The sequence below is a fragment of the Onychostruthus taczanowskii genome, unplaced genomic scaffold, assembly GCF_017590055.1.
Source record: "Onychostruthus taczanowskii isolate IOZ18803 unplaced genomic scaffold, ASM1759005v1 scaffold144, whole genome shotgun sequence".
In the NCBI taxonomy this organism is placed as follows: Eukaryota; Metazoa; Chordata; class Aves; order Passeriformes; family Passeridae; genus Onychostruthus; species Onychostruthus taczanowskii.
In genome coordinates, this window is record NW_024498619.1 from 443,637 (window position 1) to 456,565 (window position 12,929).

General features: G+C 57.5%; 1 non-coding gene across 1 annotated transcript; it reads left to right on the forward strand.

The window, feature by feature from the left end:
- The first annotated feature begins 969 nt into the window (after positions 1-969).
- TRNAL-AAG lies at positions 970-1,051 on the forward strand. The gene has a single exon. It is a non-coding gene; the product is annotated as a tRNA-Leu (tRNA).
- The last annotated feature ends 11,878 nt before the right edge of the window (positions 1,052-12,929 follow it).

A 12,929-nucleotide genomic window follows, 5' to 3' on the forward strand; every position in this document is an offset into this window, starting at 1 on the left:
AATCAGAACGTGTCTGGGAATGGGAGGATTTGGGAGCAGGAGCCGATTTCCAGAGGGAGCCGGGGGTTCACCTTTTTTATTTTTTGCAGTTTAAATCAGAACGTGTCTGGGAATGGCAGGATTTGGGAGCAGGAGCCGAGTTTCCAGAGGGAGCCGGGGGTTCACCTGCAGTTCCTGCAGCCAGGAGCTGTTGCAGTGAATGAAAAAGGCTGGAAGAGGAGCCAAGTGCAAACATCCCTTTGAAGCGCTGTTTATTGAAATGTGCTTTTATCGCCGTGCTGAGGAAGGAGAAAGTGGCTGTGTTTAACCGGGGAAGAAAAATATTTACGTGACTCCAGAACTTCCCTGGGTCTGGCTCCCGGCGCTTGGCAGGAGGTTTCCTGCGGATTTTGGCCCCGTCCCTGATCCCACAGGCAGGCCGGGATCTGCGGGCCAGGCAGGCACTGAGCGGCAGCGCTGTCACTGTCACTGTCCCTGTCACCTCGGCCCCTGGACCCCCGAGCCAAGGGGACACGGCGCGGCGGGAAGGGCACAGATCCAACAGGGAAATCGGACACTGCGCCTTGTTCCCATCGGGATGGAGGAGCTGTCCTCGGCCTTTGAGGAAAGAGATGTGGGGGTGAGTGTGGAGAGAGCTGTGGAGCTGGGAGAGGGGAAGGGAAGGGAAGGGAAGGGAAGGGAAGGGAGAGCAGCAATCCCACCCTGGAAGGAAAGAGATGTGGGGGTGAGTGTGGAAAGGGAAGGGAAGGGAAGGGAAGGGAAGGGAAGGGAAGGGAGAGCAGCAATCCCACCCTGGAAGGAAGGGCAGCTTTGGGAGCGCTGCAGCCAGGCTCCATCCTGCCGGGAGCTCCTGAGAACGCAGGAGCATCCGAAGGATCTGAGGCAGGAGAGGGCGGCCGGGATGGGCAAGGCACCGTGCCCAGGGGCGGATCCCGGCTCCAATCCCATTCCTAGGGAACGCTGTGCCAAGGTAGTGTGGCCGAGCGGTCTAAGGCGCTGGATTAAGGCTCCAGTCCCTGCGGGGGCGTGGGTTCGAATCCCACCGCTGCCAGCTCTATTTTGTCACCTCAGGGCCCTGGGCGAGCTCCAGAAGTGGCCCCTGGGAATCTCAGGATGTCATCCAGGTCCTGAGGCTGCCCGTGGGGCAGGGCAGGGATCCATTCGGGATGGGATATTGGGAAGGAATTCCTCCATGTCAGGGCTGGCACAGGTGCCCAGAGCAGCCTCTGGATCCCTTGCAGTGCCCAAGGCCAGGCTGGACACTGGGGCTGGAGCACCTGGGACAGCGGGAGGTGTCTCTGCCGTGGCACTGGGTGGGTTTGAGGTCCCTCCCAATCCAAACCATTCCATTTCATGAACAAAACCTTGATTATTCCCCCTGGGCTCAGGTGGGGCTGGGACACAGCATGAATTCCCTAAAAATGGGTTTGCAGAGATGAGCAGAGCCGAGGTGGAGCCTACTGATGGAGCTGTCCCTGCTAAGCCAGGGCTGCTCTGGGCACCAGCCAGGACGTGCTGGGAGGGGGCAGAGGTGAACAACAGCAGCCTGGCCTAAAACCACGAGGTCACGGCAAGGAAAGATTCATTCTGTGGTTTGGGAGGAGGAGGATGAACACATCTAACTCTGAGCCCTGGGGCTGGAACTGGGCAGTTTTCATTGCATCATCTCCACAGGCTCTGCACATGAAAGGAGATTATTTGTAAATTATGGAATGGTTTGGGATGGATCATCTTGTTCTTTAAGATCCTCCCCAACCCTCATCGTTCTATGGCTTTATGGCATTCCATGGGTCCCAGTTATTTGCTGATGGATCCAAAACAAAAAAGGGAGCTTTGTTCTGAATAGCAGGGATCCCGTTTCACTGGCTGCTGTTGCTGCAACCCAAATCCGCGGTGATTCTGCTCCAAACCCTGCTCCTGACCTCGGCAGCTGCTCCAAGGGAAGGGAAGGGAGCAGATGACACAACCAGGGCTGAATGTCCTCGCACAGCTCCTGCCGAGCCCTGCGCTGCCGGGAATCCTGCATTTCCTGGGGGTCATTCCCGGTGGGCACAGAGCTCGGGACCCCCCGAGGTTCTGAATGAACGGAATCCCCGACCCCCGGGGTGTTAATGGGCGCTGTGTTAATGAGCTATCCCCCGCTAATGAGCTATCCCCCCGTTAATGAGCGCGCCCGGAGCATCCCTGCTGGAGGGCCCCCAGACCTGGTGTCGCACCGGTGTCCCCAGTGGGCTCCCCCGGCCGGGGGACGAGCTCTGGGAATGCCCGAGGAGGATGCGCTCTTTATCCCGGAATTCCTCGGAATTCCCCCTTGGCCGAGGCGCCCAGGTCCCGTTCCCAGCGCTTCTCCTGCCAGGCCGGGAGCAGAGGGGCCGCTGGATGAGCACCCCCTGCCCCAGGCTGCTCCTTTCCCCATCCCGCCCGTGCTCCCGAATGGAAGGAAACGCTGCTCCTCCTTTCCAGAGCCGCTGAAAAGCAAGAAGCTCATTTTCAGCACAACGTGCAGGAAAGATATTAAATATGGACACTAATGAGATCAGCCTGGCTCAGGGCAATATTAATATTAATTGGATTAGGTCGAGTTTAAGAGGAAACCATGTTTAACTTAATGCCTGTAATAAACGAGGAGGAAGGGAGGGGAGGGAAGTTTTCCTCCTCTATTAAAAAAAGCCAGAGCAGGACATAAATAACATTTGAGAGATGCCATTGCAGGGGAGGGACTGCAGGGACCTGCACCGGGACCTTTGAGGTCCCTTCCACCCAGACCACCCCCTGGTTCTGTGTCACTGTGGCCAGGAGGAAAGTGCCACCTTGTCCCAGCCATGCCCACAGCCCTGGCACTGAGATCCCAGCAGGAATTGTGCTGGTTTGGCTACCCGTGGGTTTTATTAACTCTTAGACTTTACTGAAAGGGAAAACTTCTTAATTTCAGTGGGATTGTTAAGCCAGGTCGAGTCTGTGGTCTGAATAGAGGGATTTAATCCCCCAAATAAATGTCTAGGGCCGTAACTAATGAGGCCATAATGATGTCCTGTTTAATGCCATTATTATCTCATAATAGTGCAAGCAGGATGTTCCTGCTCCCCTGGGCACATTTGCAACAGGAGAAAGATTAAACTGTGCTTTTCTGCATCTTTTCTCTGTCAAAAACGTCCAGGGTAATTTATGCAAAAGTAACTGGAGCGCCCTGGGCTGTGGAAGGTGCCCCTGCCACCTGGGTGCCCAAACCTGCCCATGTGTGTGCCCAAACTTGTTCCACTGTGTGCCCAAACCTGTCCATGTGTGTCCCCAAACCTGTCCCACTGTGTGCCCAAACCTGTCCCACTGGGTGCCCAAACCTGCCCATGTGTGTGCCCAAACCTGTCCCACTGTGTCCCCAAACCTGCTCCATGTGTGTCCCCAAATCTGCCCCACTTTGTGCCCAAACCTGTCCCATGTGTGTCCCCAAACCTGCCCCATGTGTGTCCCAAACCTGCCCCCCTGTGTCCCCAAACCTGTCCCCCGTGGTCCCCGCTCTGCTGAGGTCCCCAAAGGCCACATGAGGCTTTGGGCTCCGGGTGTTCTTGGCAGCTGGAGCCCTCAGTGTGGGGTGGGGGGGTCAGCTCTCCTGCCAGCACCGCTGGGCATTCCCAGTAGTGTCCCCCACGGTGCCACCCTCCCTCATCCCTGCGCTGGGACAGGGGGGTCCCACAGCCAGGAATGCTGAGCTGGGAAGCCCAGATGGGATGGGGTTGTGGATGCCGTGCTCTGCTTTCACCAGGCCTTGTTTGGAAGCAGAGGAGACGCTGGGACGGGGTCCCTGATAACCCAAATCCAGGGGAATGCATTGCTGAGCCCACGGAGCAGCCTGCTGACCCTTCCCTGTGCTGGGAATTCCTCTGCTCGCCACGGCAGCTCTCGTGTCTGAAGGATCCTGCAGAGCAGGAGAAGGCTAAACGAGGAGGAACCAGGGGAGAGACATTCCTGCCGTGCCCCAGACGATTCCCGTGCTCCTCCCAGGGCGGGGGCTGCTCCTGCTGGAGCCCCGAGCGTGTTCTGCAGTTTCTGTTTGCCACGGGCAGCCTGGATATTTATGGGCTGCCCACTGTGCTCCCGGCTGGGATGACGCCGTTCATTTGGGACGGCGTGTGCCCCAAACCCCGGGGGGAAGCGCTCAGGAATTCCCGGGGCTGAGCAGGCAAAGCCATTAAAATTAAATCCCACCTTGGCTGGGCCCGGCTCAGTGGGAGGGATTAAAGGACGAGGTTTTGAGGCGTCATCCTGCGCTGATGGATGTTGTGGCTCAGGATGTTTTATCCCAGGATCAAGGAATGTCCTGATGGAAGGGACCCCCAGGGATCACTGGTCCAACTCCTGCCCTGCACAGACACCCCAAAATTCCCCCTGGGCTTGGGAGTGTTTTATCCTGTGCTTTCCCCTGTTTTTTATCCCCCACTGCACCTCCCCTCCATAGGAAAGAATTTCCTCTACCCTGAATTCCTGCTGCTCCACTGCTCCAAGGAGCTGTTATTCATCAAATTCCCTGCTTAAAGAGCTGTTCCACGTCTCTAATTTATATCATTTCCATTCCCCTGAAAAACACTCCTTAAAGCTCATCCCATCCCCCTGCCATGGCTCCACCTCCCACTGTCCCAGGTGCTCCAGCCCCAGTGTCCAGCCTGGCCTTGGGCACTGCCAGGGATCCAGGGGCAGCCCCAGCTGCTCTGGGAATTCCATCCCAGCCCCTGCCCACCCTGCCAGGAACAATTCCTCATTCCCAGTATCCCATCCATCTCTGCCCTCTGGCAGTTGGAGCCATTCCCTGTGTCCTGTCCCTCCAGGCCTTGTCCCCAGTCCCTCTCCAGCTCTCCTGGAGCCCCTCCAGGCCCTGCCAGGGGCTCTGAGCTCTCCCTGGATCCTTCTCCTCTCCAGGTGAGCACCCCCAGCTCTCCCAGCCTGGCTCCAGAGCCTCCTCTGGACTGACTTTGGGGGTTTTTTTAAACTGAAACATGTCCATAAAGCATTGACAGTAATGCATTTCCACTGCAGGGTGTTTATTTTATCCATATTGGCACCCCCGTGGCTGAATTTGTTTAACAAATGGAATGAGCCTCGTGGGTGTGGCTCAGGAGCCCCATTAAGGCTGAGCCTCATTAAGGGTGGTTCTCATTAAAGGCAACACTCATCACAGGTGAGTCTCATAAAGGGTGATCCTCATCTCAGGTGAGTCTCATTAAAGGTGGGCCTCATCCCAGGTGATCCTCGTTAATGAGCAGCACATGATGAGGGGTTTTGGGGGTTTCTCTTAATGAGCAGCACATGATGAGGGGTTTTGGGGTGGGTTCTGAGCCCCCAGGTCAGGGATGGGGACAGTGGGTGATGCCCCGAGGGTCAGGACACCCCTGGGCACATTGGTGTCCTCTGGCAGGGCTGTCCCTGCCCCTCCAGTGCCAGGAACCTCCTGGATCCAGCCCTGGATCTCTCTCCCTGCTCCCTCCCTGCCAGGCCGTATTCCAAGCCCTGTAATTTGTCGTCTCCTCTGGTTTTAAATTGCTCTTTAAAACAAAGCCCTGCAGACTCGGTGGGTAAGGATGCGATTCAATAACTGCAGTTGGGGCTGCTGGGCTGGGAGCTGGGCTGGAACTGGGGCTGGATGGGAGCTGGAGCTGGAAGTTGGGAGCTGGATGGGAGCTGGGAGCTGGAGCTGGGAGCTGGGGCTGGATGGAAGCTGGAGCTGGAAGTTGGGAGCTGGGAGCTGGAGCTGGATGGAAGCTGGGAGCTGGAGCTGGGAGCTGGGGCTGGGGCTGGGGCTGGGGCTGGATGGAAGTTGGGAGCTGGAGCTGGAAGTTGGGAGCTGGAGCTGGGGCTGGGGCTGGATGGAAGCTGGAGCTGGATGGAAGCTGGGAGCTGGAGCTGGAGCTAGAGCCAGCTCTGGGTCGGGGTGGTGGCAGCTGGGGAGGGGCTGGAGCTTGGGATCACCTTGCCTGGCACAAACTCAGCCCCAAAATCTTTGTTGGCAGGGTGAGGGGCAGGAGGGACGGCACAGAACCGCCGGGGTGTGCAGGGGAGCTCTCCAGTGTCCCCCAGAGGAGGGACAGGAGAGGGACATTCCCCGAGACCCTTGCCCAGCACAGGGAATGTTTGATCGGCTCGGGTTTCTGACTCTCAGAGCTCAGGCCGGGCACAAGGGAAGCGCTGCAGTCCCTTCCTTGGAGAGCAGGCTGGGCTCCCTGCTCAGAGGGGTGGGGGCTGCAGGCCTCTGGGGGTCCTTTCCAGCATGGAAGAGCCTCAACTTCCAGGATTTAAATTTTCCCTGAGGTATAAAACAACTGTTGCAAATCCATCCTCGGGTCTTGGTTCCCAAAGGCATCCTCTGCAGAATTTATGCTTCTCAGGATCTGGACTCAGGGGAGATGGAACAGCTGATTCGTTTAAAAAAAAAACTTAAAAAAGTTCTTTACGTGTGTCCTCTAATAAAAGTCAGAGTTGTTTTGAAAGCTTTGTTCTGTGAAATACAACCACAGGGAGAAATGACACATGTTAACAAATCCCTGTATTTTTTATCTGGAAAACTTGTGCACATGGAAATTCCTCCCCCAGGCCCTGGAGGTGTTTTTCCCTCGCTGGTCCATCGTGAAGGGAATTCATCTCCCTGGCTGTCCCGGGTTTGGGAGCTGCAGAGGGATGGGGATGAGCTCAGCCTTGGCTGGAGATGTCACCTCGGCTGGGGACACTGTGGGGACGCTGGGATGGCCAGGGGCAGTCCTGGGGATGGCCAGGGACACTCTGGGGATGGCCAGGGGCACTCCTGGGGATATCCAGGGACAGTCCTGGGGATGGCCAGGGGCACTCTGGGGATGGCCAGGCACTCCTGGGGATATCCAGGGACAGTCCCGGGGATGGCCAGGGGCACTCTGGGGATGGCCAGGCACTCCTGGGGATATCCAGGGATATCCAGGGACACTCCCGGGGATGGGACAGCCCCAGCTCCCCAGCCAGGCGTGTCCCAGCTCTCTGGGCTCTCCAGAATGTCCCCAGGGCCCTGCCCGGAGCAGACCCCCGGTGCCCACCGCCCTGGGGCAGCTCAGCCTCTCCCGGGGCTGGCTCTGCTCCGCTCCTGCTGTGCCTCAGGGAGAGCCTCCATCCCTCGCAGCCAGTGTCCCAGCTGCTCCACAACACGTCCCCTTCACTCCAAGGCTGGATTTGATCCTCCTGGAGCTCTTTCCCAACCTTTTCCAGGCTCGGTCCCCAGCCCCGTGGCTCTGCAGACCCTCCTGCTCCCAGCAGCTCTGTGGGAGAACGTTGCATTTTCAGCTTTAACCCCCGGCTCTCGTGTGCCAAACCCCCAGGAAAGAGCTGGGAATGGAAAATCCGTGCCCTGCAGAGGAAAACTGGCACACGGACTCCAGATGGGAGCTGCAAAATAAACTGAGGAACAGAAATAAACGGAGAGGAGCCGCGAGGGCTCGAGTGGCGCTGCTGCTGTCCCCTGCCCTTGGGGACATTCAGCTCCTGCCTGTGCCCCTCCTGCTGGGGCTGTGAGGGCAGGGAGGCTCGGGGCAGGGGGCACAGGGGCTGCCAGGAGCTGGGGCCGTGTCCCCTGCTGTCCCTGATGTCCTGGTGCTGCCCAGCCCTGCTCCCTCCCGTGGGCACTGCGGCTCTCCCGGTGTCCCGCGGTGCCACTGGGACCCCAGAGCCCCCAGAGCAGATTCCTGCTCCTCCCAGGGCTGTCCCAGCCCCGTGCTCAGCCAGCAGCAGCAGGACAGTCCCCTCTGCACAGGGACACGGCCCTGGCACCCCCTGGCACCCTGGGGCTTGCCCTGGGCTGCTCCTGCCACCTGAGCCCCAGATGTGCCCAGGAGAGCCCCAGATGTGCCACCTGAGCCCCAGATGTGCCCAGTGGCCCTGGCACCCTGGGGCTTGCCCTGGGCTGCTCCTGCCACCTGAGCCCCAGATGTGCCCAGGAGAGCCCCAGATGTGCCAGGGAGAGCCCCAGATGTGCCACCTGAGCCCCAGATGTGCCTGGCAGAGCCCCCAGCTCCGGGCCAAGACACCCCCAGCAGCCCAGGAGTGTCCCCCTGCTCTGTGGCACCGAGGCCACCCCGAGCTCCCACGCTGGGCTCCTGCACTCCCGGGACTGTCACATTTTGTGTATCTTGGCAGGATATCCAGGAGAGCAAAGCCTGGCTCCCTAGCAGGGGGAAAAACTCCTGTTTTATTTTTATTTATTTATTTGAAAGAGCTTCCTCTGCTGCTTTCCATCCCCAGTGCTGTACACAGATCCTGCTGAGCCAAACCCTGTTGTTGCTTTGCAGGGACAAAAGCAACCTCCTGGTGCTGCCAGCCCTGCTGAATGTCCCCAGAAGCCAGCTCTGGAAGAGCTCTCGAAGCACTGCCATGCCAGCAGACTCCTCTGTGGCCTCCTCCACCCTGCACCTTGCCAAGCGAGGAGCCACAGCCTTGCAGGTGCCAGGAAGGAGCTGCTCAGGGGGCTCAGGGGGCTGGTCCTGCAGCAGCCCCTCCCCAGGCCTGAGTGCAAAGGGCAGGGGGTGCTCCTGGGGGCCTGGGGGGTGCAGATCAGCACCACAGTGTGTTCTGCTGGGGCAGGGGGGACATCTGCCCACCCAGCACCTTCCTGTGGCTGGGGGACCTGGGACATCATCTCACACTGGAATTGTCCTTTGGCAGCCAGGGGCACGGCTGGGACACGGCCTCAGTGCCAGGGGCAGGGGGAAGGGGAGTAAAGGAGGCCCTGGCACAGGTGCCCAGAGCAGCCCCTGGACCCCTGGAATGTCCAAGGCAGGCTGGAGCACCTGGGACAGTGGAAGTGTCCCTGCCAGGGCAGGGTGGCACTGGGTGGGATTTAAACTCCCTCCCTCCCAACCCAGTCTGAGATTCTATAATTCTATAATCCTAAAATAAATTGGGAAAGGGCTGCACCTGTTGCTAGGGATTGATTGCTTTATAGATTTATTTATCTCTCTATTTTTTATTTTTTTATTGCATTTCCAGGCAGCCTCTGGCTGAGCAGAGCCAGCTGAGGTCCATCAGAATCTCTTGAGCAGGAGCCCAGGAAGATGCAGAGCTCTGCTGCAGCTCTGTGAGGCTGCCCTGGTGCCCTGCAGGGCCTGGCAGGGCTGGGCTCAGCTCAGCCTGGCACCAGCTCAAAGCCCTGCCTGTGTGCTGAGGGGCTGCCACAGATCCAGCCCAAATTCACCTTCTGCCCTTTTCCCTGAGCTCCTGGCACTCTGCAGGGGCTCCCTGGGGGTGTCCCAGGCCAGGCTGGAGCAGCTGGGACAGCGGGAGGAGAGATGGATCCTGCCGTGGGTGAGATGATCTCTGACGCCCCTGCCAGCCCAAACCTGTCTGGGATCTCCTGTTTCTGGGTGATGCCCTCTGTTTGAAAATTGCCAAAAACTTTTTGCTGCTCCAGCTCTGCTTCCAGCCCCGCTCCCTTCCCCACACTCCCAGGTTCCCTCCAGAGCTCCCCTGGAAGCCTGAAGGCAGCTCCTGCATCCTGCCGGACCCTCGGGCCATGGCACTGAGTGAAATGGGAATAAAGGGGCTGAAAAAGGTAAATCCTGGCCAGAAAGCAAAGAATGTCCTGTGGAGAGAAGATAGGGAGGAAACTGGATGGGGTTATGCAGATGGAGAGCCCTGAGCTGCTCTGCCATAATTGGTATTTATGAACCAGGAGAGCGCTGGCACCGCTGATGTTTGGTGCCATGGCAACTGCTGCTGCCAAAGGATCAATAAATAAACAAAGGGAGAGGATGAATGGCAATCAAGGCAGGATGTGGGGCAGCAGCGCTCCCGCTGTCCCCAGGTTAAAGTGCTGCCGAGCAGAGACAGGAATAAGCTGCTGGCAGCCAAACTGCGGCTGGAATTGCCTCAGTCCGTCTGTTTTCCACACCTGGGGGAGCTGCGAGGGTGGGGGCCGGGCTGGCACAGCCACAGCAGCCCCCAGCAGCTGCTCTTGGGGGCTTTGTCGGGGTCCGCTGTTCTGTGTCTCTGCCCCAGCTCGGGGAAAGGTGGTTCTGGGCGGCCGCGATTGCGAAGGATGAGTCTGGACTCTCAGATTCTCGGTCTTCAGTTCTGTTTATTATCTCTTATCTACAAAGTTTTCTCTCTGCCCAGCCGGGCTTCAGCATTTCAGATCCAGAGTCTGCAGCAGGAGCAGCCCCGGGCCCCAGAGGCACCACAGCCCCAGCAGCTTTCACTGCACAGGGAAGGAAGTGGTTTGAGGGCTGGTTTTTTCAAAGAACTGTGGCTATTTTGATCGAGGGAAGTTGCCCTGTTCAAGAGCGCTCTGAGTCAGGGCTTTTTGGGAGGAAAAAAAGTAGTTTAAGAATAAGTTCATGACAGACAAGCCACGTGCATCTCTGCTGGGAAAGCAAAACCGACCTCCATCCTCTTTTGATCTATTTTGGGGTGCGGATTAGAGGAACCCAGAGGTCCCTTCCAACCCAAATGTTCTGTGATTTTACAGCCCTGTGGAAGGCTGAAAAGAAGCCTGACAGATGGAACGCTGCTTTTGTTGTTTGAGGATGCTGCTGTTCGTGCTTTGGTTTAACAACCCAGCCTGGAAGAACAGCACAGCTGGAACCAAGGGAGCCACAGAATATCCCGAGCTGGAAAGGACCCACAGGGGCCATCAAGTCCCCAGTATTCACTGGGAAGTGTGGAAATGCACAGATGTGTCACAGATGAAATACAGATGTTACAGATGGGAACAGGAATGGGGCCGTGGCACCCAGAGCTCCGGGCTGGTGACAAGGTGGGGCTGGGCCAGGGTTGGCTTTGATGCTCTGGGAGAGCTTTTCCAGCCTTACTAACTCCGTGGATTAGCAGGTCCTTCCTTTCCTGCGGCTCGTTCTAAAGACAAGGATGACTTCTCTCCTGTTCCCCATCTGCACTGGAGGCTGTGCTGTCCTTTGGGAAGAGACTGCTGTCCCTTCAGAGCTGAATTCCTGCTGAGGGGGCACAAAGCCCCCCAGGTGTCCCTGGAGGGGAGGCTGGAGGTTTCCCCCTTCTCCTCCTGCCCAGCTTTAAACCCCGGAGCAGGATCAGAGCGGGTTTGGGCTCTGGGAGAAGCCTGGGAGGGCTCAGGGGCTGTGTGGGGCTGAGCCCGGGGGCAGAGCTGTGCCCCGTGTCCCCTGCTGAGCAGAGGGACACGCCAAGCCCAGTTCCAGCAGCTCAGGAGAGGCAGAGGCTGCCGAGGAAGGGGGATTTGGGGAGGCAGGAGAGCAGCTCCGGGAAATCCGGGTGCTGGGGGGGGTGTTCCACCCAGGGCCACTGCTCAGGGTCTGCTCTGATTAATGCAGGGCTTCATTAAGGCCATCAGAGCTCCCGTGGAGGCTGTTTGGTTCTGCCCCCACAGGAAATGAATTGATGTGCTTGGTAAAATACGCTGCAGTTAATATTTAATGCCATGGTTGAAAGGGAAAATGGAAACAAAAATAAATTACCTTTCTTCAGTGCTTACAGCAGTTTAATTTCGCTCTGCAAACACTTAGAATAAAAGAAACACCTTTCAGGTCGCAGCCTGTGGAATTATTAATGTCTTTATGGGGGTAAATGTGCTATTTGTGTTCTGCAGAAACCAGCCCGTGGAATAATTCAGCGGAGCAGGGGCTGCATTTCCTGCTGGGAAATGGGAAACATTCCAAGCCCCTTCCCCTCCAGGGCCACCTGCCCTGTCTCCCAGAGCCTGTGGGGCTGGCAGGAGCAGGGCAGGGGCCCAGGGCCCATCCCAGCTCGGGGGAAGGCAGCATCCCTCCAGGCTGGAGCTCCAGCTGGGACAGGCTCCAGCCTCGGGAGAGGCAGCTCTTCCCAAAGCCCCTGCCCAGAAACCCCCGCAGGAAAATCTTCCCAAAAGAGCAGGAAAACAAGGGGCAGGCAGCCAGTGTCATTGGTTGGGTCGTGCCCCACAAAATCCGGGGGACGCTCGGATCCGGCACGGAAACCAAACCCAACTGGAAATGAAATCCAGCATGGAATACAAACCAACTGGAAAAGAAATCCAGCATGGAATACAAACCCAACTGGAAAAGAAACCCAACTGGAAACCAAACTCAACTGGAAAGAAACCCAACTGGAAATGAAACCCAACTGGAAATGAAATCCAACATGGAAATGAAACCCAACATGGAAACCAAACCCAACTGGAAATGAAATCCAGCATGGAATACAAACTAACTGGAAACCAAACCCAACTGGAAATGAAATCCAGCATGGAATACAAACCAACTGGAAATCAAATCCAGCTGGAAATGAAACCCCACAGGGTGCTGGGAGGAGGTGCTGCAGGGGGCACCTGCATTCCACGTGGGCAGGTGCTGAAGGCAAAGGCTGCGGTTGCCTTTGCCATGAATCACCGTGACATCACCATGACGTCACCATGACATCACCGTGACTCACCCTCTGCCATGGAATGTCTGGATCACCCCTTCTGTTCCCTGGAAAATGCTCCTCCAGGGCTCAGCGTTTCCCCTTTTCTCATGACTGGGTGGATTCAAACAAAACTTGCAACTGGAGGTAGGGTTGGAAGTTGGACGAAGCTGTGACAGAAGCAGATTTTCTGCTTTTGAATATTTTATGTTTATTTTTAAAGTTTTTTTCCTCCTTTTTCAGGCTGTTCTCCTCGTCCCTCTGCCCAGCTGAGGTCCTGCCACGAGGAGCCAGCCCTGACCTGGTGTCCCTGAGCCTCGGCGAGGCTGGGCTCTCCCCAGGTGCCCAAGCTGCCCTCACACCGAGCCTCTGGAGCTGTTCTGTTCCCCAAGAGGCTCTGGGCCCGTGGGAAGGATGGAATTCTGTTCCCAGGGAATGGCTGCAGCTCCCAGCAGTGGAACGGGGAACAAGCTCACCCAGCTCTCAGCAGGCACTTGAGACTGAGGGGGGAAAGGAAAAAAAAACAGGTGAGACTGGGACAAAACCATTCATTTTCGGAA